Below are 23820 nucleotides of genomic sequence, written 5' to 3' on the forward strand. Positions count from 1 at the left end.
TATATATATATATATATGTATATATATATATACACATATATATATATGTGTGTGTGTGTATATATATATATATATATATATATGGCACAAATCCTTATCCACTCATCTATCTAGTAAACACTTAGCTTACTTCCATTATCTTGGCTATTGTAAATGAAGCTGCAATAAACATAAGGATGCCTGTATCTTTTTGAGTTAGCATTTTCATTTTCTTTGGGTAAATACCCAGTAGTGGAGTTATTGGATCATATGGTAGCTCTATTTTTAACTTTTGAGCACCCTCCATACTGTTTTCTACAGCGGCTGCACCAGTCTGCATTCCCACCAGCAGTGCACCAGGGCTCCTTCTCCATATCTCACCGACATTTGTTATTTCTCATCTTTTTGACACTAGGCATTCCCACAGGTGTGAGGTGATATCTCATCGTGGTTTTAATGTACATTTCCTTGATGATTAGTGATACTGGGCATTTTTTCATGGTCCTCAGTGATTTTCTTTCTTTTTTTTTTAAGATTTTATTTGTTTATTTGACAGACAGAGATCACAAGTACGCAGAGAGGCAGGCAGAGAGAGAGAGGAGGAAGCAGGCTCCCCGCTGAGCAGAGAGCCCGATGTGGGGCTCGATCCCAGGACCCTGAGATCATGACCTGAGCCGAAGACAGAGGCTTTACCCCACTGAGCCACCCAGGCGCCCCCTCAGTGATTTTCTTATTGGCATCTGGGATCTCGTCTGTTGCCTCTTGGCCAGCAGAAGCTGCTTCTCCTCTTATCTCAAACTTTTTTTGTTTTTGAACTTTTTAAAGCCAAACCTCTCCTCTTTCTGAAATTATCAGACCATCCTTGGCTGGCATGAAATTCTCCAGCTTGAGATCTTTCACCTTGCTTTTGCTTTAAGTTGTCATATAATGACTTCACTTTCTCTCGAATCTTATTAGAGTCCACAGGTATGCCTTTCTTTTAGCAATCCTATACCCACAGAAAGGCTGCCTTTTCAGTATGAGAGGAAAAGGTATTTTGCCAAGAGTGCAAAGTTTTCACAACCTGCTGGTGTATCTGCGGCATAGCTTCATGAATTTTCTGTTCTTTTTTTTTTTTCTTTTTACAATGATCCTTACACCGGATTCATTTATCTTAAAAGCGTGGGCCACTGCAGGTACAGACCTCGATCCTCAATTTGTGGACATATCAAGGGATTCAACTTTTTCTTGTAATGTCACAACTTTTCTCTGCTTCTTGAGAGCACTTGTAGCATCACTAGTGGCATGTCATATAGATCTCAGGATGTGATTCAAGGTAAACCTGCTATACTAACACGAAAAATATGTGGGAAGAGTGAGATCAGTTTTTAAAGTGATATGCGATTGCTGGAGAGACAAGCTCTTAATGGAGATAATTAGCATCATGTGACTTTTTAAGTAGCTACTCACAACATTTGAACTCAATGTGATAGCAACAGGAGGTAGCCATGAAATTATGACAGTACTACAGTAATTTGATGCAGTTATGATTTAATACTTCATCTTTCCATTTGTTTACATTTTTCTCCAGGTGAATAGCACCATGTACAGTCTGTAAGTTCACATGTGCCTAAATTTTGATATGTTTTAACTTTTTATAATATATTCATGTATATTTGATGGTAGTAAATAATAAAATAGTCTAGAATCTACATACATTTTATACATTCATGACATACTTAATTTTTTTGATATTTCTAGGCTATACCGTTTGTTATCTTTTTTCAAATTACCACAGATCTCGAAAACTCTTTCCAATATATTTACTGAAAAATTTCTGCATAAGTAGACCTGTGTAGTTCAAACCTGTGTTGTTCAAGAGTCAGTTGTATTTTGGATACTATTTCTACAGGTAAGGATGGATACAGGAGAGATTATTATTTACTTTAAGAGGCTTCATGATCCTAATAAAAGGTGCTGACCAAGTTTGGGGGTCTAGCCTGGAGATGATTAGTATGGAATCAAATTATGTCAAAGGAGAACTGGAGGTTAACCACATGCTACATAATTCCACTTAGAGACAGTGGAAGACACACAGCTGTGATTCAAAACCCTTGAGTGCAATGTGACGTTGGAACCCTAGTCCAGCTGTAAGTCAGAAAGGGTAAATGGGGAAGATGAGCAACATCAGTCATTTATAGTTACCAAACAGGCGAATTGCCCAAGAGCGTGACAAAATTAGAAGGAGGTGGGCAGGGTTGGGCTTGATTGAAGGGCATACAAAAGAAAGGGGAAGAGGAACACACGATGACTTATCTTCATTTGTCTGAAAGAATGAAGGGAAGAATTGGGGGAAGAAGGGATATGTAAAAGGATGGGAATATTTCTGGAAAAGCTTCCAAGAGAAAATAAAGAAGACAGATCTCAGCTTGGGGCCAGTGTTTGGAGAACGGGACAGATGACTTTCATAACCATAAGCAATAAACAAGAGCAGGAGCAAGAAATAGTGGGAGAACATAACTGTTGAGAGGAAATGAGAGGACCATGACTCAATTTTGTCTTGAGCCTAGAAAAGGGGGGAGGGGAGATAATAGAGAATTAATAAGGAAAAGGTAAGGGTTATGAGGTTCATTGTTGAACTCTCAAGTCTCTGAGAAAAGAGATGTTGAAGCAGACAGCTGGAGACCCCAGTAGAACATGAAATAAACCAGAACAGGAGGAGAAGGACAGTAACATTTTGACACTTGGGTAGTAGGTGGGACCATGCTACTTACATGACCTGAGAATGGAAAATTCTAGAGATGGGGCCTCTACAAGAAAACTCTAATATGATACAGAGAGGGCCACTTCCTGTTCACAGAGACCAACGAGGGGGTTCTCCCCACCACAATGGGTTATTTGGGGAAGGGGGGCCCATCGGTAGACTCCAGTGTGATCCAAAATATGGAGCAACGAGAACTTCCCACAGCAGTCAGGAGGTGACCTCTGCTGAGGCTCAAGGTCTGGAATCCTCACCCTGTGCGGGGACACAGGAGGCAGGGGATGATATCCCAGAGGAAGGGCTGGGAAGAGACCAGGTAGGGGGACTCTCAGGGTGCCAGATATTTACCCCACCAGTAGGAAAGTCCAGTAAACTGCACAACAGTGTCATAAGTAGGGGCCAATGTTTAAACACAAAACACAGGCCCCACTATTGTGAAGCTAATTAAGGATATTTTTCAAAATATTTTCACAAAATATACACATGATAGAGAAGCTGATTCTGAGCCCCACTGACGCAACTGGGTAAAGCAGGAGGATCGCAAGGCAGTGAGCTAAGGAACCTCACCCGCCCCCAAGGGAGGACCCTTGGCCAGCGAGGAAGAGAGGTGCCAATTACCAATAGCCACACGCATGTCCTGTCCTGTCTGGAGGGGGTTGCTGGGTTTTGAGGGACTGAGCAGGGCACAGCCCTCCTCTAACTTCCTCAGAATGACTTCAGCCCACTAAATGCACGGAAGCTCTGAGGTTTAAGAGGATGGATGGAGAAGGAAACTGTAGGGGGAAAGATCTGTTATGAAATGTGAAAAGTAACTATATTGACAATTGTCCCTTCCTTTTTCTCCTAAGCAGTTTATAATGTCTATACACTTCTTCTATATAAAGTGACCCCAGAAGGGAATTTCACAGGAGTCTTTAGAAAAGGGATTCAGCTGAAAATCACCCCAAGTTGCTTTCTGAAGCCAAAGCCTCAGGTCACTATGTGACTAGCGGAGCCCGCATCTGCAGCCTAGAATGAGAAAGGGAAGCGGGCTGCGAGGAGCTGACCCTGCAGACCCATCTGGGTAGGCTTGCGATGTGCGGGAGGCGGCCGGGGGGGTGAGGAAGGGGGAACGCAGTGAAGTCAGGGTACGGAGGAGCAGAATCCAACCAGCGAACAACAGAACACTAGCCAAATCTTGCACAACTTGGGGACGGTAAGGGCTTTGATCCTTCTGCTTCCAGTTTCTGGAAGCCATCTGGAAAGACCTAGAACGGTCAAGGGGATGTGCCTCACGTTGGGACGCCATCTATTGGGTATGCCCCTTCCCCCTCCAGTCCTCCCAAGGTTCTAGGGGTCCAAGATGGGCGAGTCTGCAGCAGAGGTGAGAGCGCGGTGTCAGCTGGTAGAGGCCGGCAAGTCAGGTGGGCGCCCTGGACTCTGCGGCCGCTGCGACGGTGAGGGCTGCAGGGGGCGCCGCAGGTGGCAGGCGGCAAGTGCGGGCACCTGCGGGCAGCACCCCCACTCCCAACCCGGGATGGTGAGCGGCTCCGCGCTGCGGGGAGGGCTGCCCAGCGGCGGTCTTCCGCTCCCCGCGCCCCGGGCGAGGCCACCCTTTCCCCAGTTAGCTAGGGGAGGGCAGTCTTGGGAAACTACATTTTGTTGTAATCGGTGGGTGCCACTCCCGGGGCCCTGAACCGAATGTGCAAGGGAGACTGGAGGTTGTGAAATCCTGGAGGTTGTGAAGTCGGAAGATGCCGCGTCGCTGCGGATCTTGCGGTAACAGGGGAAATGGGACCTCCAGGGCCAGGTGGCGGGGCCCGGCACCACCCACAGCGACCATGCGGTACAGAGAAAGGCCAAGTAAAATGAAAGAGCGAGGGAAGGCTATTTGGATCTCTTTTCAAGGAAGCACGGAATGGTGAGAAATGTTTTTTTAAATGCTGCAGAATAAAAGCACTTAAGGAAAGGAGAAAGCCAAAGCAACGTTTTCAACAAGCAAGCAGCTCGCTGGCGGCCCAGCAGCTGAAATGAAACGCGCAGGTCAAGGAGAGAAATGACAGCAGCGGGGAAAATGCAGGGGACCGTTGTCAGAGCCAAATCATAGGGTGAGGAAACGGTCCAGGGGACTTGGGGAAATGTGAAAAGGACCAGAGCGGCTTACTCCAAGAAAGAAAAATGTACCAAGAACCAAGTAGGGGGGGATGAAGAATCTGGAAAGCAGAAATGTGGGCGCCTATAAATGTGTAAGAAGCTGCCAGAACAAGGAAAAAAAAAAAATTATAGAAAGGAGAAAGCGGAAGGTGTAAGCATGAAGTGTTGGTGGGTTTGGGGTGGTTGTTTTTGTTTTGTTTTGTTTTGTTTTGTGTTTTGTTTTTTTTTCCAGATTTTATTTATTTGAGAGAGAGTGAGAGAGAGAGAAAGGGGGAGGGGCTGAGGGAGAAGCAGACTCCCGCCAGGACCCTGGGATCCTGACCTGAACTGAAGGCTAAACTGACTGAGCCACCCAGGTGCCGGGCATGAAATGTTTTATTTGGCCCCTGGTAGCCCATAAACTGCCCCCGGAGCACCCCAGGGATAGCAAACGCTTGCCTCAGGTAATGGCGGCTACCAGCCTCATAGCCGTGGGCTTGGTGTGGGGACACGAGGTTGCACTGGCCTGACTGCAGTGAGGGAGAACCAGAGAAAGGAGGGAAGCAGGATTCTGAGGACGGTGCACAGGAAATGGGCGTTTCTGGATTAATTGCTGTTTCTCAGGCTGCTTTCGGAGAAGCAGGGATTAACTGAGATTTGAGTGCTATTTGTGGCTGAGCAATGGGCTATCCACAGTGATAAATGTAAAAAACAAGGTAGGTCTGGCGGTGTCATTGACCCGAATCAATAATCACTCAAAGAGAGGGGTATTAGGACATTTGACAGTCTTGAGGGAAAAAAATGTTTTCTGTTTATTTTGCAGCTGGTCTTACCTGTCTGTCCTCCCAGCATGGTTAAAGGTAGGACTGCTTTTTCCTTTCTCAATTTGAGCGGGTTTTGACTCTTAAGTATCAGTCAGGTTCTTCTCTTTCAGTCCCGTTTTGGCCAAGAGCAGACAGTATAAGCCCCGGAGGACATTATTCTGCGAAATGCAGATCTTCGCCGTAATCTGGGTTGATCTAAAGGCATTTCAGAGAATTTAGCCTATAGTCAGATAAAAGGAAGCTTCTCATTCCTTCTGTTGCCACATAAACTCGGTTCATCTGATAGAACAATTGCTATGCGTCAGCATTTGAACTCTGGAGGTCACACATTTGACTCCTACAACACAGATAAATACTAGCAAAATAGATCTTAATCAGGGCATGTCGGCCATTTCTAAACCAAGAGCCAATTTACTCAAAATTATGCCGGGAGAACTGGTTCCATTCCCAATCTACAGAGCTTGTAGAACCAGATACAGAGGTGTTAGCTAAATTGCCTATTCTCCTGATTTCCATATTTGTTTCTCAGATCTTTTTAATAATGTTTAAGATTCTGAAGAGGTCTCGAGGAACACAGGTGCAACACTCCTCTAAGATGACCTATGTTCCACCTTGGGAGCCCTGTGTGGTATCTAGAGGGTTCTAGCCTCTACCACCGCCTGTCTGATTTTATGAGCCTCTGGGATGAGGTTTTCCATCACCTTAGTGACAGTGTCTAGCTCTCTTGCTATTCTCTGAGCCAAAGTTCATGGGATTTTTCTCTTCAGGCCTTTTGTAAAGAATGGAATGATAAGGCATAGGAAAAGATAGCTCCAGATTCCCTTTGAGTGGTGAAAGTTTTTTAATTCAGACCAAAATCCAGTTTTTCTCATTCTTAGAATCACCTAATCTAAGGGAATTTTATGGGTCAGGTGGGCTCTGGATGAGCCTGAAGGCAAGCATTAGTTTACCAAGATGGCAGATCTCTGTCCGATTTATGGGTGACAGCCAATGGGCTTTTGTGCTGCAAATCTGATCCCATTTATGAGGGTCATCAGAAATCTTTGACCAAAACACAACGAAGGAGTTGTCGGATGGTATTGTAATATTATCGCGCATTTACCAAGTATGGTTCAAGACCAAGCAATGAAGTTTTTAGTATAGAGATCATAAAGGAGATTGAAACCAAAATTACCTGGACCTGAACCTCTATACTATACTTAAAATCAGATCTAGAAGAGTAAGAAAGCCTCCAAATATATTCCCTCTACTCCCCAGTACTTTCTCAAGTTCTATTTCTGTCAAAGTTCAGTTATAAAAGCTCACTCCCATGACAGGTACCCAAGTGTTGTTAGGTGCAGAAAGGAACCTCTTTCTGGGTCTGATATGAGAGGGAGTGTTAGATTTCTAATTGTTCCACCTACTGTGGAGTTTACCATCTAAAGTCTGTTGGTGTTTGAGTCCATTTACCTAGTAAGCCAGCTGAATTGATATTAAGCCAAGGTAGTTGTACCAAAGGAAGTTGAATGGCACCAAAAGGGATATAAGTACAAATCCACTAGTTTGAGTAGATGTTCTAGCCAAATCACAACCCAACTGTAGCCAGATGTTGGACTCAAATCAAGGAGAGACTAAGGACGTCAAGAACAACACAAAGAGTAATACTGAGATTTCTCTGTATCCTAATTTAAACAGTTACTTTTTTTTTTAATTGTGAGACAATTGAAAAATTTTAAACAGACTGGATGTTAAGAGATTTTTTTTTTAATGTAGTAGTGATTTTTTTAGAGCATCTTTATCTTTTAGAGGTTTATATTCAATATTCACTGCAGAAATGACAGGATGTCAGACATTGTACTCAAAGTAATCTATTCTACCTGCTACTATAATGGTGAATGCATGCTACAATGCATTTGTCAAAACCTATAGAGCTTTTCAGCACAAAGAATGAAACTTAATATGTGCATATTTTTTAACCCATCATTTAGGAGGTTGGCAGAATCCCAGGGTGGAATGTAGAATGTGAGCAAAGCATCTGACTACTTTATTAATGTATGTTTATAAAGGTACCCATCACTGGAGGGATAGGGGAAAACATGTTGACCTAATTAATTTTTGAAATGACTAGAGTCTGTAAAGCTAAAGGCAAAGTAACTGCACATAAGCACTGTGCTCTGGTTGATGTAGTTGTTTCTCACAGTGATACAAGTTAATTCTGAAACCTCTCTACATGCATACTGGAATTTAATGCTTAAGTAAATGATGATGGGTAGTAAGAGCCAGAATGCCATCTATTTGAGTGGGAGGTTACAGACATTTTATGATTAGATTGGGAGACATAGTATGAAGTCATGTTTTTTAATATAGTTATAGAAGGTGACATAGAAATATTTAAATATGCATATATAGTATATATACATGGCTTAATATTCACACATTTTTCCTTGCTCTGTCAGCTGAGGGGATCTAGAATCGATATTCTGGTAGCCATGAGTACACATAGCACCCAGATTTTGGTTTCTAATATAATTCTCCAGTAAAATAAACCAGGGTTCTTTGGCAAAATGGCTGATTCTAGGACTGGAGCCAAAAATATATACAATGAGCCTGGAGCATCTTGTAGTTCCAGAATGTAGAGGTGTGCTCTAGACAGAAAGAAAAGGGAGGAAGGAGGGAGGGAGAGGAAAGGAAGAAAACGCACCTGCACACACAACAAAGGGACACCAGAGCCAACTAAAAGATCTCCAATGTCCAAAGCTAGAATAATTTGAGCCAAAAAATAAAGTGCTGTTGAATAACAAAGTATCAAATAAATATCTAGGAGTCTATGCCGATATAAATAAAAGATTGAATAAATAAGAAAAGCAGGGAGGGTGGGTGGATAAAATGCCAGTACAGAAGGCTTCCAAATCATTCACGGACATGCTAGGCCCTCAAGGAGACAGAGCATAGTTCCTCTTTCTAAAATGTGACCTGCACATCCCGACTTCCTTCCACTACACAGAATACAGTGGGAGACAGTGGCAATGGGGAAAGTAGCTTTACAATAGAAACACCTGACAGACGTGACCTCAGCAAGGCTATCAAGGCCAACTTTCACTGTAGGAAGTCATGGTGATGTCTCCTTGACATGATGTGATGAGAATAGTACTTTACTCCTGTGGCCTTCCTCCCAAAAACTGTAACCCTAAGCTAATTACAAGGAAAACATCAGGCAAATCTCAATTGCGAGACCTTCTAACCAGTAGTTCTCAAAACTGGCAAGGGTACCCAAAACAAGGAAAGCTTTAGAAACCAAGACAGCCAAGAAGAGCCCAAGGAGATATGGAGACTAAACTCGTGGCACCTGGGCAGGCTCCCAGAACAATGAAAAGATGTTGGTAAAAATCCAGGCAATCCAAATCAACTATGGACTTCGGTTAGTAGTGTAATAAAAAGTGTTTCTCAAGTAGTGTAATAAAAAGTGTTTCTCAAAAGTGTTTCTACCCTCTCCTACAAAGAAAGGGCAGGGGCCTGAAGGCTTGAGAAAGGGTCCACAGTGGAGTTTGGGGACTTTGGGGGTTGAGGGCTGTGTGTGTTTTGCCTAAGGACTGGTAATGTAGCATTCATCTGACTTTTCCTTCAGGTCACTTGTTAGATGTGTGACTTTAAGTAAATTACCTAATCTTCCCTTATGTGCATGATGTGCATCTATCAGTCCTTCACGCGATGAATATGTCCTGAGCACCTACTGTGTACCAGGCACTATGCTAAGGCCCAGGGTTTACCCCCCACCTGAGCTTATGAGCTACAACAGTTAACTAATTACTGATAAATAATCAAATTATCCAATAAACGAAGCAAAATAATCAAAATTAGGACACACAAAGATACAAGGGAAGATAGGTGCTGCACCAGGTCTGGGAAGATGGCCCAGGGAGTAGTGATGCTCCAGAGAGATCCGGAGGACAGGAGGGAAGGAAAGCCCTGCCGGGCAGAGGGAAGGCACAGGACGTAAGGCACAGGAAGGGGCAGGAAGGGCATGCTGAGTCAGATGGCCTGGCCACTGCATCCTCTTTCCGAACATCATCGAGCCCATTCCTCCAAGGTGCTGAATCCGGGAAGGAATTGAAAAGGGATGGGTGTCTCAGAGGTCATCAGCCACCCCAACGTCCTCTCCCTTCCATTCCTGGGAAACGAACTGAAGTTGCAAAACAGGCTCCGCAGCCGCTGCAGAGCCAGCCTCAGGGGAGCGGGTCCCAGCAGAAGCCCTCTGAGCTCCCTGCCCTCCTGAAGCTCCAATGCACCTGTGGCTCCCACCACCCCTTCTGGTTCCCTCCGCTGGCACCTTCCACCCGCCAGACTGCTTACTGGGACCTCCTCTGCGCCTCCGGAGTTTGTTTTATGAATGACCATGGTGCTTCTTTCTTTCAGTAGCTCCAGCCCCTTTGCTGGCTCCGCCTGCTACGGGAGATGGGCTTGGACAGGTAACCACTCCCCAAGCTCATCTCGCCAGGTCAGGCATGCACCTGACACTACCTTACAGACCCATGGCCTGGCTGTCTGGGGCAGAAGTAGGAAGGTGAAATATACAGCAAGACCACTGGCCCAGGGCTCCTACACAGGGGCACACACTTCTCTGGGGCTTTACATCCCAGAGTAACTCCCCCTGGGAAACTTCCGGAACACTCCCCCTCATCTCCCACAGTTGAGGTAGATGCTCCTCCTGTCAGAGTGCTGGCAGGTATCTGTCACACTCGCTGCTTCGCTCATCATGTCCCTTCCTGGATGGTAAGCCCTCCTGTGTGAATTTGCTGGGGCAGCCGTAACAAAGCCCTAAGGAGCATGGAAATGGAGTGAGCGTCACCAGTGGGAAAGCATGCAGAGACCAGCACCATTGGTGTAAGATGTTTATATTGTTGAGCTGTGGGAAATGAAGTTGAAGGTCAAGCCCAATTCTGGAAGTCCCGACTGCCCAGCTGAGGCATTTGGAAATTACCCTGCAAGTGACACAGCTGCCCTAGATGTCATGAGTAGAGGAAGAGCTTGAGCGAACCAGCATTTGAATGTTAGTGGAAAATCTGGCATTGGAGAACTTCTGCCTAAGATATGCAGTTTTTATTAAGAATTTGAGAAAATTGTGAAGGAGGGGGCGGGGATATCTCTTTCTGGTCCCAAAGTTTGATTTTTCTCATGATATGACATTAGGTAATAGGATCATTGAGTCCTCATTTTAAAACTGGCTCCTTTTATGACATAACCCGATCATTTTCTAGAGGGGGAGAGTGACTGTCCTTTAAAAAGCTTAGCTTTTAAAGAGTTGGGGTCATTCCACTGGCCTTCTGGGAGACCCAGCATGTGGCTCTCTTCTTTCATTGTTTTGATTTCACATGGTTCAATTGCCCTGCTCATACTACCACTGATCTGTGTTTGTCAAAGATTCTCTTGTGGTCATTGATGAAAACCCCTAGACCTAATTAAGCAGAAAGCTTTCTAAACCCGAGTAACTAGAGAGGAAGGGGTCTGCTGGCCTCAGTCATGCTTGGAACCAGGAACTCCAGTCCTTCAAATCTCTCTTATGTTGTCTTCATTTTTTCTGGCTGGCTGGTTCCACAAGACTCACATCCTGAATGACTACATCCTTAATTACCTCCAAAGAGGAAAGAGGATCCTTCCTTACCAGAACCAACTAGAAAATTATAGGGAAATACTGATCAGTTCATTTATCCACCCTTGCCCCAAGAAATGCTTATGACTGACCTTGGAAGGAGAAAATCCCTCCTCAAAAAAGGGATTGCTAATCTAGGCTAATAATAAATGCGTTTTGGGGCCTCAATGGAATCATTTTTCTCTTCAAGCATTTTGAGGCTGGCCGTTCCTGGTGACCGCATAGCCTGAATTATCCGGATGGTTCCAGTGTCATTTAATATAATTTTTCCTGAGTAAAGATGATTTTTAAGTGTATCCCTAAGGATGATTTTTTAGTACACTTTTGTATGACTTCATATGAATGAATGAACAAATCTGAAAGTAATTTGTCAAATCTTCTGTCCTCAGTTTAGAAGACCCGATGAATTATTGCTCTACTGTAGGGCATACTGGAGAAATTAGCAGACATCTGTGGATCTTCCTTCTCTGTCATTTGAGTTTTCATCTGTCTGTTGACCCTCTTGAATGGGATCCTTGCAACCTTGGATTTTGCTTGTTTATCATCCAGATCTGGGGTGTCGTGGACCTATCAACAATTGGTGAAGAAATAATGTTATATATGTTAGACTCTATTGGAGGTGTGGTGCCCCCCTTGTTGGCTGCCTGGGATAAACATCATTCCAAGTTCCTTTGAGGGAGACTCCCTTGAGATTGTCAGGGAAGGAATTTGGGGTTTGCAATGTCTATGTCATGACTCCCCCTCTTTTGGCTTCAGACTATACATTAGGCTGTTGATCTCATGGCACTCTCTGAAGGTCAGGGGCAAGGCAGACAGCTGGAAGGATGGCTGTAAGGGCAGGAAGATGGCTGTGGGGAAGGAAAGGCACACAGGACGGGATCCACACCTGGGACTGGATGATAGCTGTAAGAGTGGAAACGAGAGAGGTGAAGCTGTGAAAGAAGACTCCACAGAACCTTCCGAGTACGTGGATATACAGGGAGAAGAGGAGCGGGCAGTTGAAGACGGCTCGGCAAGGTGACTCCAGTCTGTGACAGCAGCACAGGAAGTACTCAACCATCAACAGAAATGGGGAATTCAGAGCGAGCGTGCAGAGCTGGGTGGGTTCGGACCTACTGAGCCTGGAAAAGCTAGAAACCTGACTTTCAGGTTGATGGAAACCCAGGACCACTTCTCGTGAATGTTCAGGAAGGGAAGTGCAGAGCGTTAGAAACCACAGCCCCGGGTCAAACATCACCGCAGTCAGGGGTCAGAGGACACCAGAAGAGTCACATGGCTTCAGCAACCCCCAGCCCTCTCCGGTTATCCTCATATACTTGGGTGTGGTCCTTGCAGTGTTGAGACCAGTCAGCTGAAACATATCCTTTCCTTTCTCTTTTTTTTTTTTTTAACTTCTTATTATAGAGAACTTTAAAAATAAGCCAAGGTACAAAGAACATTAACGAACACCCACATTTCCCATCATGCAGCCTTGACAACGATCACATCAATGGTCCACCTTGGTTCCTCCCATGGGCACCCGCTTCTCCCTGCATCATGATTGTGAAGCAAATTCCAGACATCACACCTTTCCTTATAAATATTTCAGTATGAATTTCAAAAGACAAGGACTCTTTAAAAAAAATAATAAGCACAAAACCATTACTATGCCTTAAAACTTGGTATATTATTCATGTCAAGTCAGGTTCACATTTCCATTTAAAAAAAAAACTAGTTTATTTGAATGAGAATTCAAATTAGACCACAGAATGGGATTGATTGATAAGCTCTTATGTCTTTTTCACTCTGTGGATTCTCTCTCTCTCCCCCACCCTGGGGCCTCGCTCTTCTTCGAAGTGCGCACTACCCATTATCCTCGCTCCTGTGCACCACTTTCCTGTGGCCTGTGGAGGTATCCGGAGTCACCTTTGTTCTGAACCTTTAATGAAGGACACGCCCATCCTGGACACAGGCCTGAGTAAGCAGCGGGTTGCACCACCACGAGAACACACCTAGTCTCAGGTTGGTGGATGAAGCCGACTCGGTCACCTGTGTCCCAGTAATGCCCATTTGGCTGCTTAGCTCTGCCTTGCTGCAGAGCCAGGAGCAATAAGTTCTTGTTTGCCTTGGAAAGTTCTAGAAAGAGGCCGGGCTCATCCCAAAGGTCTGTCTTCAGAAGGAAATGCTGGGCAGGCCTTCTGAGCCCTAAGAGGAAACCTGAGAGCTGAGAAGCACCATCAGGTCAGCTCCCCAACTCCAACTACCGAGACACCCCCAAATCCCAGCATCAATCACAGCTTTGCTTCGGCACCTGAGGCCTCGGGCACAGGGTTAACTCGGTACCAACTGATACCCAGTGCCACTCAAAATGTCCTATAAAATGTAGGTGAGTATAAAGGATACGGTGTCTTCAACAGTGAAAATTAAGATGTGTAGGGAAAGGGACAGAGGATGGTTTGGTTCCGATGGCGGCTGAGCAGGCTGTAGCAGCGGGAGCAGCCCTGGGCAGGTCCTGGTGGGGCTGCAAAGTGGGGCCGCCGGACAGGCACGCCCGGGGTCTTAGCAAATGGCCAGGAAGGGGAAGGCGAGAGAATCCAGGAGAGGAAACTATCCTCTTATGCAGCACTGGGATGGGCCTTGTGCTGCTGCAGAGATACACACAGAGACTAACCTCAGGGGAAGAGGGGTTAAAAATTGTTGAGGAGGAAACGGGCATCTTTTGTTCCTCCTTTCCCTTGAAGATAAAGCCAGTGTGTACAGAATGAAAGAAGACTTGAAAGAAGCGGATGTGAGGAGCAAGAAAACGCCAGCGCCTGGCACTGAATTCTCCACCAGCGTAGCTCATTTCTCAGCAAAAGCCCCATAAAAGGGTCTCCGCCTCAAAAAAGGCTCAGGCATAGGGCTGGCCCCGGGGGCACCGCTGGTTCCAGGGTGCCTTGGGGCATTGCTGGAGGCAAGCCCAGCGCCAGGAATGGCTTCCGCTCACTGCCCAGGAGATTCCCACCAGCCACTTGGGCCACCAGCTCCAAAAGGAGGAGGGACTCTCTACCACCATCCAAACTCATGTCTGCAGGAATTCTGCCAGGAGCTACTCAGAGCCAAATGGAGCTAGGCTAGCTATTCCCAGCCCAGGAGCCATTCTCCCTGTGCCCTCTGAACAGGATGCAGGACCCCTGAAACCCTCACGGAGAAGCTGCAGAGGCCACTGAGTCAGCCCTGGGGAACAACCAACATCTGCAAATGCTCTGCAGGCCCAGAGTCCCCAGGACAGCCACGGGGGCACGCAAGGCAGTGATGCTGACTGCATAAGGGGGCGCTGTGCTGCTGAAGTCTGCCTTAGGCTGTCACGTAACCTTCCAGTACTAACAGAAGCAAAGCAAGTTGATTTTCCTGGGCATAGAAATTCTGCTGCTAAGTGATCTGGATTATCACCAGTCTTGTTTCCCTGTAATAGATTTTTTTTTTCTGATTATTGCTTTTTCAAAATTATTTTCTTCCTCTGACTTAGACAAGTAACATAGGAAAAGTGATTAGAAGGGGGAAAAACCATGGGCTATGTGCTTCCAAATCACAAAGCTGAGAAAAGAAGATGTGTGCGAGAGGCTTTTTCTGTTTTTCATTGTGGGTGAATAATACGGCAAACTGCTATATAGAAGCAAATAATGACACCAAAAATTCTCTGCCCAGCTTCTGATTGTTGATATATTTTAATCTTTATGTGTGACATTAACAGTTTTAGTGTATATTAATTACCTGCCATCTGGCCCATTTATTTTTATTTACTTATTTTTTAAAAGATTTTATTTATTTATTTGACAGACAGAGATCACAAGTAGGCAGAGAGGCAGGCAGAGAGAGAGAAAGGGAAGCAGGCTCCCTGCTAAGCAGAGAGCCCAATGTGGGGCTCGATCCCAGGATCCTGGGATCGTGACCTGAGCCGAAGCAGAGGCTTTAACCCACTGAACCACCCAGGTGCCCCTGACCCATTTATTTTAAATATAGCTTTTGAATTAATGGATTTTTATGTGCTGTGTGTGTGTGTGTGTGTGTATGTGTGTATGTACATATATCTTCATTTTTCCATAATCTAAAGTAGGGAGAAACTCAACATTTATTTTTAGAAGCTCATTCTCTGAGGTTGAAAGAGATAAAAATGTATTTCTTCTCTTAAAGTTATTTGTCTGATAACCTGAAATCATTAAAGCATCCAAGATATAAAAGTCCCAGATTCAAACCTTAATGTCAGTAAGAGTCCAACAGATAAAATTGAGTGACCCAGTTTTCTCAGAAAGGAAAATAGGTATGTATATGGACAGATTAAAGGAGCAAACACATGTGTGGCACTTACTAAGTGGCCAGTACTATACAGGCACTCACAGGTATTTACTCATTTAATCTTCATGACAGTTCTGGGAAGTAGGCATTACCGTGGCCTTCATTTTATGGATGAAAAATTAGAGGCACCAAGAGGTTAAATAAGTTGCTAAGGGTCAAACACTAGGAAGTGAAGGAGCTAGCATACACAACCAAGCTGTCTGGTCCCAGAGCCACATTCTTGCTCTATTTGCAGTGTTACCAAAAAAAAGAAGAAGAAGACGACGACGATTACGATGATGATGAGGAAGGAGAAGAGGAAGGAGAAGAAGAAGAGAGGAAGGGGTGGAAGAGGAAGGGGAGAAGGCGGAAGGAGAAGAAGAAGAGATCCTCTTCTCGTTAGGAGACATAGGACCCTCAAGACACCTGTCTTGAGTTGTGTCCTTGTGTAGGGATGAGGTTCAAGAGTTAAGGCGCTGCTCGTGACAAGAATACAAGAATAATGTTCTTGTTCAGAGAGGTTAAGTCTGCCTCAGATTGTGTGGCTGATGTGTGGCTAGACAGATTTCAAAGTCACTGTGTCACATCAAGAACACATTAAACTGCTCTGAGGTATTTGTAAATAAGGGTCTTAGGAAAAAATTAGAATTTAATAATTCAAAGGATTTTTAAATCACCAACTATGTGAAAGATCATCTTTCAAGCAAACCATAATACAAATAAATATAAGGTGGTAGCATTAGTCTTATGGAAATAACACGGTTCTTACCCTCAGTGTTTTAGAATCTAATAGATCGTTGAGATTATTCACATAAACGTTTACAAGTTGGATTAATATTGTTGAAATGTCCCATGGCTCCATAACTGACTTATTGCTATTTCTTAGTCTCTGTAGCTCCTATCTAGAGTATAAGTTTCATAAGAATAGCCACCTTGATTACCTTGCTTCCTGCGATAGTACAGTGCCTGGTACACAGGAGGTGTCCAATAAATGAACACTGAACGAATGAGTGAGTGAATGAGTGTCTTACCAGCCTTGTTGAGGCCACGGGCTTGGGGAAGTGATTTGAGGATGAGACTGCCATTCAAAGGATGGGCCTGAAGGAGAAGACAGCATGTAGCAGGAGAAGGACAACCCCAGAAAGTGGAGGATCATGAAAGCTAAGACTAGGAGTCCAGTTTGGGAAGTGGTGAGAATCACTGGGAAGCACCACAGACAGATTTAGAAGAGTGAGAATTGGGAAGACGCTGTTGCATTTGGTCTCGGGGCTGAAAAGAAGGATGACTGCAGGAGAGACACTGCAGTGGGACCCCATTTTCACGGAGCTTAAGGAGTAATTGGGACGCTAGACAGGAAGTTTGGCAGTGAATGGAAGGAAAGAGAGATGACAGCATTGGATATTTTCTTGCAAATGCAAGGACATTGTTAATAGAGAAGAGTCCTGTTGTCACTTTGTTACTGTCTCAAGTGGAGGCTCGCTCTCCCTTGTCCTTTGTCCTAAGAGAACAAAAGGGGCCTTGAATTTCACAAGTGCCCCCAGTGATGCTTCTGAGAGCTTGGGCTTTGGAATTGGAATGCCCTGGTTCAAATCCCAGTTCTTCCAATTTCTAGCTGTGAGACCAAAGGGAGATGACTTAATTCCCTAAGATTTCTCATCAGTAAAGTGGGAGTTCAGTCACTGAATATTATAAGTTCCTACCACGTGCCAGACACCATTCTGGTGGGGAGGTTAGCATACTGTGGCAAATAGGTCTCTGTACAATTCCAAAAACAGGAAGCCAACTAATATTTTAAAATTTTATCTTGGTTTCCATTTCAAAGAAATGGAGTTCGATGTGCTTCCTCCTCTTGCTCCCACGAAGTACAGCTAAAAACCTTGGATATCATATATAAGACATGAGAAGACCCTAAAAGGTGGAGAAAAGGCAAAGACTGGGGAGTGTGGGATCCAAAGCACAACCTGGTGATGAGTTGTCTGGGTTTTCTCTTAGTTTCACATATACCAGACTTATAACTGAAGAAGCCAGCAGCCTACAAAGGCCAGCGGGAGCAAACAGATTAAAAAATCCCCAATAAAAACCTGTTCTCTCAAAGTCCAGGAAAAGGGCACTCTAACAGGACTAAAAACTTTTAGACAGTAATCACTTACTCCAGTGAAAAATCACAGGAGAGGGGGCCTGGGTGTCTCAGTCAGTAAAGCGTCTGACTCTTGATTTCAGATCAAGCCATGATCTCAGGGTTGTGAGATCAAGCCCTGCATTGGGCTCCACAGTGGGCATAGAGCCTGCTTAAGATTTTCTCTCTCCCTCTTCTTCTGCCTCCCCAAAAAACACAGGAGAAATGGTGACCGGACTCCCACCCACAGCAGTAAAGAAGGGAGCAGGAGCCCAGAATTCCTGCTTCACCAGACTTTATCAAAGGACTCCAACTGCACATCACCCCTCCCGCCCCCACACACGTGCACATACATGCGCGCGTGCACACACACACACACACACACACACACAAACATATGCTGGGGAGCTACCAGAGCAGGCCATGGAGAGCAGGCACTTTATCCCCACGTGACAGTAACAAGGCCCCTGACACCACAGTATCAGTGGAGACCACATGGGGAATCTGAATTCTACCCACAGACAGCAGTAATAAAGTGCTCCTCCCCCTCCCTGCTAGAGTGGTGTCAAAGGAGGCCTAGTAGAGAGTCAGGACTTTCACCACTGTCCAGGGGTAATGAAGCCCCCTTCCTGTGGTATCAGCAGTAACAAGGCACTTCTGGCCCTCCCAGCAAGGATGGTGTGTATTAGTAGGATCAGCACTCCCATCCCTACCCAGCAGTAAGTAGGAGCCCTTTCCCTCTCCAATGTGAACAGAGGTCAAGTGGTGATGTGGCCTCCAACCCCTCTCAGTGGCCCCCCTCCCTGAACCTGGCAGTAACAAGGAAGTGCTCCTCCCTTGTCAGATTGGCATCAGAACAGCCAATTAAAACAGGAAGCTTAAGTAAGATCAGAGTCTCATAACATAATGTCCAAAATGTCCAGTTTTCAAGTGAAAACCACTTGCATGCCAAATATTAGAAAAATATCAGGAGACAAAAGATCATCAATAGAGTCTATCACTAAAATGATAGAGATGTTAGGATTATCTGAAAAAAGGTTCTAAAAGAGCCATCTGAAGATGCTTCAAAAAGCAATTACAAACATGCTTGAAACATGAAAAAATGGAAAGTTCAAGTAAGGAAATAGAGTCCCAGTACAGAAATAGAAGGTAAAAAGAACCAAATGGAAACTTCAGGACTTAAAAATACAATAACAGAAGTTAACTCAGTGGATGGGCTGATACAGGGACCAGAGAAAAAGGAAATCTGTGAGCTGGAATATACAGCAGTAGAAATTGCCCAATCTGAATAATAAAGAGAAAATAGAAAAAAGAAAGAAAGAAAACCAATAGAAGCTCAGGGACCTGTGGGCCCATACCAAAAAATCTAACATTTCTATCATCCAAATCCCAGTACAAGAGGAGAAACAGAGCAAAGCTGAAAAAATACTTGTGGAAATAATGGCTGAAAAACTTTCCAAATTTGAGAAAAGACATAAACCTACAGATTCAAGACGTGAGTGAATCACAAACAGGATAAACCAAAGAAATCCATACCAATTCAAGAGAGTTATACAAAAACAACCTGAACGATAGCAAATTTCCTGTCAGAAACTATGAAGGCCAGAAGAAAATGGGGCATTTTGCAAGTGATGAAATGAAAAAACTGACAACCCAGAATTCTATGTCCAGTGAAAATACCCTTCAAAAATCAAGGGAATTGATCAAGATATTATCAGCTGAAGAAAAACTAAATGAATTCGTCGCCAGCAGACTTATCTTAAGAGAATGGCTAAAGGAAGTTCTCTAAACAGAAAAGAAATGCATAAGGAAAGAATCCTAGAATATCGGGAAGAAAGATAGAATAATAGAAAGAGTAAAAGTTAAAAGTAAACCTATTTCCTTCTCCTCTTAAGTTCCTGAATTATGTTTGATGGTTGAAGTGAAAATTTTAACACTGACTGTTGTGCCTCTAAATGTATGTAGATGGAGGAGGGCACCTGAGTGGCTCAGTCAGTTAACCAGCTGACTCTTGATCTCAGCTCACTCAGGTCTTGATCTCAGGATCATGAATTCAAGCTCCACATTGGGTTCCACACTGGGCATGGAGCCTACTTTAAAAAATGTATGTATGTAGAGAAAATATTTAAAAGAATTTATAAGTAGGGGAAGACAAAAGGATGTAAAGGGATTTAAGTTTTCTATACTTGAACTGATAAAATACTAACACCATTAGACTATAATCAATTATGCATATAAAGTAATAGCTAGAGCAACCATTTAAAAAGCTACAAAGAGATACACCCCAAACATAGTCCTAGGAGAATGTACAGAATAATATTAAAATAAAAATTAAAGTTTAAAAAACCCTCTATAAATAAATAAAAATAGAATTCCAAAAATTGTTCAAGTAATCCACACACACACAAAAAAATAAACAAGAAAAATAATCAGGAGAATAAGAAATAGAACAAATAGAGAACAAAAAAATAATATGACAGATTTAAGTCCTAATATCAATAATTATATTAAATGTAAATGATCTAATCAAAACCACAAGATACCCCCTTATATTTGTCAGAATGGACTAGGATCAAGCATTGGAAAGGATGTGGAGAAAAGGGAACCTTCATGCACTGGTGGTGGGAATGTAAATTCTGGCAGCCCCTGTGGTAAACAGTATGGGGGTTCCTCAAAAAATTAAAAATATGATACCATATGATCTAGTAATTCTCCTACTAGGTATTTACCTGGGGAAAACAAAACATTAATTCAGAAAGATATATGCACCCTGATGTTTACTGCAGCATTATATACAATAGCCAAGATATGGAAGCAACCCAAATATTTATCAATAGATGAATGGATAAGAAGATGTGGTATATATATTCAACGGAATATTACTCAACCATAAAAAAGAATGAGATCTTCCCAGTAAGCAACAACATGAATGGACCCAGGAGGTATTATGCTAAGTAAAATAAGTCAGAGGAAGACAAATACTATATAATTTTACCTCCATGTGGAATCTAAAAACAAAAACAAAATAAAAACAGAAACAGAATCATAAATACAGGGAACAAACTAGTGGTTTCCAGAAGAGGAGTTGGAGCCAGGTTGGGGAAATAGGTGAAGGGGATTAAGAGTTACAAACTTCAAGTACAGCACAGGGAATATTGTCAATAATATAATAACATTGTATGGTGACAGATGGTAACTACACTTATCATGGTGAGCATAGCATAATATAGAGAATTGTCAAGTCATGATGTTGTAACCTGAAACTTAAAGAACATTGTATTTCAACTATCCTTCAGTAAATAAACAAAAATAATTTAAAAATGTAAATGATCTAAATCCATCAGTTGAAAGACAGAGATTGGCAGAAGGGATTAGAAAACAGGACCCAACTGAATGCTGTCTATAACAAACTCACTTATTTTTTTTTTCCATATTGAATTGATATTTATTTCAGGACATGCCATGTCAAAATAAAACAAAAGGGTCAACCCTCACCTTTAACAATAATATTGTATTCTACAAAAGCACTTTACAACTCCATCCCATCTCTGAGTATAATGTACTGGTATGTGGTCTCATGATTATCTGCAAGCCTTTCTCTATTCCGACCCATAATCCAAGCTCTCTCTGAATATTACAAGGAGCTAATAAGTGGGAATTAGAGAAGGAAGAGGAAAGAGAGGGGAATAAGGTTCTCCCAGTTAAGGGTTTTGTTGCAGTGAGGGGATAAAGAAGTATGATTTATTTTTTGTTGTCTTTTCATCTCTGTACCTTGCTAAGTAATGCTTACAATGTATATTCAGCAGGTTTTTCCTGAGCTGTAACTCAGAAATTTTTTCCTGCAAACAGTGTATTTACAAATGTGTTTATTAACTTACACAGCCATCTCACAATAACTAGTAAAGATTAAAATTGTGCACTCTTAGTATATTTGTTCACAGTGTTTTAAGGGAAATATATATTGCCATGGTGATGAAGCTCTAAACAGACTGGACAAAACATCTAGAAATTGAAAGTAGTTTAAAAAAACAGGCAAAGAAATAAATATCACCAAAGAAAAAAGATTAATTGGAGCTTAAATATAAAACTAAATCACTGGTTAATTAACCAAACTATATGGACCTAATAAAAAGCAAAACCAGACTGAAAGACCCAACATTTTTTAAAAATGCTAAAAAACAAGGCATAGATCTGCCTAATGTTGAGTTTTATTTCCATTTTCTCCTTTCCCTCTTCTATGTGTGTTCTTCCAGATCTGCCTCTAGGGCTTTTAAGAAAACTGTTTCTATTTTCAATTTGACCTCAAATGTCCTGAGCAAAGTATTTGCTATTCTGCTAAAGATTCTTTTGTTGGTAAACATTAGATATCATTGTTTCTACTGGTTATTATAAGAAACTCACTTACATATAACTATATAGGTAGGTTGAAAGCAAAAAAAGAGAAAAAGACATATCATACAAACATTAATTGAAAGAAAGCAGAAATGGCTATAATAATATCAATAAAGTAAACTTTCGAGTGAAGAAATTTACCTGCATTAGGCTTATTACATAAAGACAAAATGATTAATCTACCAAGGATATGTAGCAATCTTAAATATGATGGAGGCACCAAAGAGTGAGCTATAAAATATATGAAGCAAAAGATGTTAGAATTAAAAGGAGGAGCGGATAAATCCACAGTTAGAGATGAAGACTCCAGAAGCCCCTCTCTCTGCAATTGACAGAACAGCTAGACATAGACTCAGCAAGGATATAGAACATCATCCAGTAACAGGATTTAACTGATATTTATAGAACACTTTGCCTCAAAATAGCAGAATACATAGTCTTTTCAATTTCCTGTGGAATATATGCCAAGATAAGGCTATAATCAGATTTCGTAATTTAAAAAACTATATTAATCAGACCTATTCGCCTGTAAATATTTAGATATAACCATTGGGTTTATATTGGAGTTAGTTTATGAAAAGCGAAGATTTTAAATTTTATTTCACTTTCATTACAACTTGATGTTGGCTGTATCTTATCTGTCGCAACTGAGCACTCCATTCTTCCCTTCTCAAATAGGGGCAGCAACCTGAGACAGGGGAGGCACTCACTGTAAGCAAGTCAAAATTATGAAAATCTGGATTTACAAAGATGTTTTTTCACATTCACAGATGTTTTCATTAAAGATTGTCCAAAATATTGCTTTACTGGAAGCTCCCCTATTTAAGCGTAAATTCTCTTTCCTAAGTAATACCATGTACATTCTACTTCTTTTATTTGTGTGTTTGTTTGTTTGTTTGTTTATTGGAGAGTGCAAGAGAGCGTGAAGTGGGAGGGAGACAGAGAGACTATCTCAAGCAGGCTCCAGGCTCAGTGTGGAGCCCGAGGCGGGGCTTAGTCCCATGAACCCTGAGATCATGGCCTGAGCCAAAATCAAGAGTTGGACACCCCCATGACTGAGCCACCCAGGTGCCCCTGTACATTCTACTTCTATAGGCAATTCCTACATTAACTAAAGTACCTGTACAGTGGCTAGGACAAAACTTGGGTCATTCACCTTCTCTGGGCCAACAAAGTCCTAGTCACACACTTGATCACCATGGTCACACAGCAGCAAGATGATGGTTGGGCCTTTTTTACTCAGCAAAGGATGTGGCATCTCATTCCTTCAAGCTCTCAGTCGCTCTGTTGACCAGATTGTTGTGGTTATGAATGACAGAAATTCAACTCAAACTTGCATAAGCAAAAGGGAGGAATTTACTAGAAGGCTCAGAAAGCCAAACTATTGGCAGCCCAAGGCATTCTGTGGCGTCATAGACATCTTTGCTTACCCAGCTTGTAAGAGAGCATCCAGTTTGCTGAATGAATAACTAATACATCTTTTTCTTTTTCTTTTTTTAACAAAACTCCCTGGGCATCCTCACTGTAGACAATGAGGAGTTGAAACCACCAATGGATTCAGTGATGTGCATGAAGTAGTGACTGGCTTAGCACAGGAAATTGCTCATGTTCACCAGGGAGAATGAAGCGTCCTATCCCTAGGATAGGGTCACACCTACCATTTAACTACATTTTCTACTCACTAGTGTGGTTTCCTTGGTTTGGGGAAGATAAAACTCCAAACAGGAAGTATCACATC

The 23820-nt window shown here is 42.9% G+C and overlaps 1 long non-coding RNA gene across 3 annotated transcripts; it reads left to right on the forward strand.

Annotated features, from left to right (window-relative positions):
* Window positions 1–4340: 4340 nt before the first annotated feature.
* Window positions 4341–12172, forward strand: LOC116868388. Of its 3 annotated transcripts, none has more exons than XR_004382810.1 (3): window positions 4341–4477; window positions 5655–5691; window positions 11671–12172. It is a non-coding gene; the product is annotated as an uncharacterized LOC116868388 (long non-coding RNA). The 3 variants fall into 3 exon arrangements; XR_004382808.1 differs by lacking the exon at window positions 4341–4477 and adding an exon at window positions 4548–4619; XR_004382809.1 differs by lacking the exon at window positions 4341–4477 and adding an exon at window positions 5278–5295.
* The last annotated feature ends 11648 nt before the right edge of the window (window positions 12173–23820 follow it).

The sequence above is a fragment of the Lontra canadensis genome, unplaced genomic scaffold, assembly GCF_010015895.1.
Source record: "Lontra canadensis isolate GAN:19392208 unplaced genomic scaffold, GSC_riverotter_1.0 scaffold15, whole genome shotgun sequence".
Taxonomy (NCBI): Eukaryota; Metazoa; Chordata; class Mammalia; order Carnivora; family Mustelidae; genus Lontra; species Lontra canadensis.